Raw genomic sequence first — 5909 nt, 5'->3', positions numbered from 1 at the left:
AGGAAAACATTAAATTAGTTTGACAGATAGTATATAGACTATTGTTGGGAGTATTTGGTGTGAAATAAAACTGTATCCTCTAGACTCTTGGGGAATGTCAAGTTTTTGTTTCTTTGGCAATGCAAAATGTAGACAGTAGATTTTTAAAGGTGCAGTGTGGAACTTTTCTGGTGGAAGGTCTGCCCCCTGCTTGCATTGCTTTGCTTGGGATGTTCACACCTGCACAATCTCCATATCAGAACTGGGACTAAACTGGAACTAAACACAAAGAAAATCTACATTAGGACTTTTGAGCAATAAAAACCCTATAAATTAAGAAATGCAAGATACATAAGTTTAATGCCATAGTATGCAACATTCCAGGCAAAACAATAACATCTCCATGGAGATGTGGTGGATCCCCCATCAAAATGTCTCAGTGCTAAAAGTTTCAGTTAAATTTGTTAGATCTAAAGTTATAAGTTTTCTCAGCAATATAATACAGAAATAGGTTGTGTGGTCATAGATTTTTCTTAACCACTGGAAAAGATTCCACAAGTTTGATGAGATGGAACAGCTGGTAACATACAATTGCACAAGGATGGGGCAGGTGTGTTTACAGAGGAAGAGAAGGATGACAGAAAGAAAAAAACAGGGCAATAGAGCGAGGAAAAGCAGGATGAATAGGACGAGTGATGTTTGTGAGTCCAAGGGAAGTGAAAACTGCCTGAGGTTGGGGAGTGATTGAACAGATATGAACAGAAAACCTGTAAAATGGGTGAATTGTCCATGGAACAGCATGCACCCATAAATCCAGATGTGAGCAGATATGAGGGTGTCGCGTGACCATGGCAGACGCACAGTGTGTGACTGATGGCAAAGCAGATCGATATTTGAGCCTGCCACGGCAACAAAGCTATGAGGACACTGGCTGTAAATCACTAAGCAGCTACAGTATATAACATTATAGCCAGAAGTACAATAACACGTACCATAACTAGCCATCAGAGCTTGTAATCAATACTGTTCTACGCAGTACCAGAGACACAAGGCACTGCCAAAAAAACAACTCATTTTAGATAAACAGTTGCAATTAACCCAATAGATTTTTTAGGAGAGTCACTTTGAGCTAAGGCTTTCTGAAGGGCAGTGGATCGTGAATAGAGGGTTTTGGTGATGACTCATACTTGGATGTGTACTGTGCAGGTGACTGAGCTCAGATTTTATTTGATTTGTTTTAGATATTTTATTTAGATTTTTCTATTTTAAGGTAACAGAAGAATAAATGCCAAACAGGGTATACAAAAACCACAAATAAAACCCTCCCCGAACCTTTACCCAAGAGCCAAGTTAGACAGAGATTTAAAGAGACCCTGAGAGAGGTATGTTGTTGTGGTGAAGATAACATACTACACCAATATAAATTTTAAAAAAGAAATACAAAAGATTTAAGCGTAACAATACTGTAACACAAAAGTACTCATTCCAATTTTCTTAAAAGCCTATCTTACGCTTTTTTGTGATCAAAATCATGCTTGGAGTTTTATTTTGTTTCATTCTTACATGTTTAATGCAGAAACCCTCCATGTTCCATCTTTCAAACTTAAAACATTCTATTCCACCGTGTGATGTCAGGAAGTACTCCACTGTGTTTTTAAACTCTATACACCTTCACTAGAATCATTTGGATGATTTCAACCCTGGTATTGCCTCTCTACTAAACTACTGGTAAAAGGTAGCTGTTAACTGGAAAACTGCGGCTTCATGTCATCACAAGGTGGAACAGAGCATTCTGAGGTTTGGAGATGTCGACACGCTAATAATAAAGGATCACTTAAACATGTGTGAAGGAAACAAAATACAAATTCAGGTATGTTTTTGAGGAGCTAACAACATTATAATATGACTCAAAACACACACGAGTCAATTTGGTGTTAATATAGGACCTTTATCAATGGTCAAAAGCAAAATAAGTGTTGCTGTGTTTCAAATGACATAACAACATTCTATAGGCCAATAATATTTAATACAGATAGAGGGGAGTTAAAATGAATATGGTTAAATGTAGATTTTTGTTGTCATATAAAGAGTTCTAGTCAGTTCACTAACATGATCATATTCTGTATTTGTGAATTTACCTTTTAATTTTAATTTTTTTTACCTGGGAGTACGACATCTTCTAGAATCTGTAAACATTCTTTGTTAGGGTAAATTCACCAGACAGACCAGTTGGTGTCGATTTGATTAATTACACACATAGAATGATTGGTTTGATTGCAATCGGCACGCACATTTTCCAGAAGATTAAACTTGTGGATGTTTTTATTTCCCTGTAGAATGGGGGTCTATCATAGGCTATTGATTTCAAGGAATCAAATCACTAGAGTCTATGAGGCTTTTCCAATTGACTGCTATAGTGGCACATGGGGACATTTCAAACCAACCTCACCCTGTCAGTCAGTCTTATCTGTAACAGTTACACCATTTTGTCACTAATATCTACCTTTTTAGCCAAATCAAATCTGTGCATTTGACAGTGAGAAAATATGCACATGGGTCAGTTCCATCAAAGTGAGAACTGGAAGCAGTGAGAAACTGTGATGAAGTTTGACTGGAAACCAAAAACATGAAAGCGCAGTGTGAGGCATGTCCTACTTTTAAAGGAATTTTCAGAGGGCAGAGTAAAAACGCCAGAACTGGTGTCGTATTTGCGAGTTGTAAGGCTTGGGAGTGGATTAAGTTTTAGTGTACGCTGAAAAGGTCTTACTGAGAAAATATTAAACTTTGATACTAATAGCACTCAGAGGAATTGGCTTCTCTTGTTCTATTAGACACATGATTTTATTTGAGGACGGTTATTTAGAGTCTAATCCACTTAAAAGAATGATACTCATCAGTTGTAATGAACATTCACCCGTGCTTGATAGTCTCATTACAAGGTTTCATTGGGTAATTATGGCATGCAACAAAAGTCTTTTGAACAAACAAAGCATTGTAACAGGCTGCAATGTTTCTTTGCAAAACCTTAGAAATACATTTTAAATAATAGCCATTAGTTAAATTTCACACGTTACTTTGGAAACCTAAATTGTGTGCTACTACTAGTGATTGGATGATGCTACATTTTTTAAATCAAAACAGATTCCGAGTTCATTTTGGGGTTATTTTTTACCAGGTACAGATACTCGATACTGATCTAATCTTATTACGTGAAGCTATTTCAATAAATATATGTATTTATTACTTCGACTAAAAGTTGTGATTTTACATTATTATATATAAATCAAAACAGTATTACCCAACACAATGTTATTCTGGTGGGATGAAACACCTAAACTCCACCCACAATTGCATTTCAAGCTGGTATCTTAGACAGTATCTGGAGGACTAAATGGGAGAGTGGAACAATGTGATTGGTCTTGTGTGATTTCATCAAACACTTAAAAATTGTAGTGTCCACTGAAGCCAGGACCCACTAATTTTTACACGTTTTTGACCAGAAAATTGCAAAAATGACTAGTTTGCACAAAATTACCAAAAAGACACCAAGAACAGTAGACAATGCTACTGTTCTAAACGCCATATACACAGTTTAGCAGTGGGGAAAGATGGATTTAGTGTTTAGTTGCACTTTAAAGAAGGGTTTCAAATAGGTTGGTTTATGGTCTAGTGTCAAATCTACATAGATGTGTTGCACAGCTCTCCAACACATATGAAAACACCAATCAGAAAGCTTGCAGTGCATCTACGTGCCGTATACATGCACCTCAACCAAAAAGCTACTACATGTCAAATTCCTGCCCAACCCCAAGAGCTCTGATTGGTTGATTCCCAAAGACTATACTATACTATACTATACTATAGACTAGACAACTGATTAAAACAGCTAAACAGCTAAAGTTTGACACATAAATGTTTGCACTTGAGCCTAATATGATTATTTACTGTCACAGTAAATAAAAACAAATAATGAATGCAAATTAATCATTTGGAATCCCGTGACGCACCTGGAGCCTAATTAGCCCTGCAGACGCTTGTATGGTTCAGCTCTCAGCTGAGCGGAGCTTAACACTGGACTGTAACATGTTTAATATTGATGCTTAGCTCTAAAATGTAGATGTAATATTTGGATTATTAATCAGAGTCAGTATTGATATAGCCTCTCAATACTCCCATCCAGAGCTACTCAGGCCACAGTGGTGCAATAAACAAGAAATTAGGGATTTTCAGTGATTGGAAAAAGAGATTTTAACCCAATTAGAAGATTATTCCTTGTATATTACATGTCATCTATTGAGTACAGCTGGTGCTTTCTTGTAGTGTTATAAATTTAAAACAGAAAATGCAGGAGTCAGAAGCCTTCTTTACAGAGCAGCATTTGTGTTAGATGCTCAGTGTGGGATGAACTCATGTAAAGGATGAGGCAGCACTTTGGACAAAAGTTATTTATATCCTAATATTACAAATAGTAAAAGCCCTGGGCCATCAGGAAATGATTGTTATATTAAGACAGAGAACAGCTCACAGACAAATGAGTGTGGAGTGATGAGGAGGAGAGAAAAACTTTGAGTGCAAACATGGAGCACCATCCTAATGGTTTATGGATCACATTCAGAGGGAGTGTGTGTGTGTGTGTGTGTGTGTGTCAATGTGTGTGTATGTTTGTGAGTGCATGTTGTGGCATGGGGAGGGGCTGTGGAGATGGATGAGACAGCACAAGTCTAAACACACAAATGAAGTGTGAGCTGGAGCAGAGCAGGGCATCCGGACATATGATGGATGGTGTCATACATGATAGAGTGTCCAAACCACCGGCAGGACAGGAGAGACTGAACCAGGGGACTGAAGGATAGGCTCACACAGAGGTCTCAGGTTATCATGGTCAAGATAAAGATGGATGATCTAAAATTAATGATGAGAAATTGCCATGGTGCTTACTTTATGGTAAATGGGACTACTGAAAGTTGAAGCAGAAATCAACAACATCTCCCTTGGAGTATGGTGGGCAGCAGGGTTCTACATTAGCGCCGGCCCTTTTCATTCTGCGCATGCTTGCTCTGGGTGATGTTTTTTAAAAAGCACAATGTAGCATTTCATTGCTTTGCAGATGACATTCAAATATATCTTCCAGTGACCTCCAATGACAGCCAGACCACAATCAAAGCTCTGCAGGACTGTCTCAGGGTGGAGACTTGGCTGAGCACAAACGTCCAAACTTAAATAAAGATAAACCTGAGATTGCAGTGTCTGGTCAAACTAACCCACTGCTTGAGCTCAACAGTGTGATTGGTACTCCATCATCTATCATCGCCCTTCAGTGAGGAATCTTGGGGTGGTTGTGGACTCTGTGTCCAGATTGGACAAGCACTTTAGCTCTGTCATAAAATCCAACTTCTTTCAGTTGAGATTTCTTGCTAAAGTAAAGCCCTACCTTCCACGGGTGGATTTTAAAAAAGCAATCCACGCATTTATAATGCCATTTTGGATTATTGTAATTCTTTATGTGTGGGGCTGGATCGGGACTCCTGCAGAGCTTAACAGCATGTCCAGAACACTGCAGCTCATCTGCTGACAAAAACTAAGAGACGAGAGCACATCACACATGTGCTGGAGCCAGGACACACTCATTTTTACACGTTTTTGACCAGAAAGCTGCAAAAATACCTAGTTTGCACAACATTACCAAAAAGACACCACGAACAGTAGACAATGCTATTAAAACACCATATACACAGCTTAGTAGTGGAAAAGGTGGATTTAGTGTTTATTTAGTTGCACTTTAAATAAGGGTTTCCAATAGGTTCTAAAGGCTGGTTTATGGTCCAGTGTCAAATCTACATGGGTGGGTTGCACAGCTCCCCAACACATTTGAAAACCAATCAGAAAGTTTGCAGTGCATCTACGTGCCGTGTACATGTCATGTACATGTA

Source organism: Periophthalmus magnuspinnatus, chromosome 12 (assembly GCF_009829125.3).
Source record: "Periophthalmus magnuspinnatus isolate fPerMag1 chromosome 12, fPerMag1.2.pri, whole genome shotgun sequence".
Taxonomy (NCBI): domain Eukaryota; kingdom Metazoa; phylum Chordata; class Actinopteri; order Gobiiformes; family Gobiidae; genus Periophthalmus; species Periophthalmus magnuspinnatus.
The sequence above is the reverse complement of the archived record's forward strand: the minus strand, read 5'-3'. Positions refer to the sequence as shown.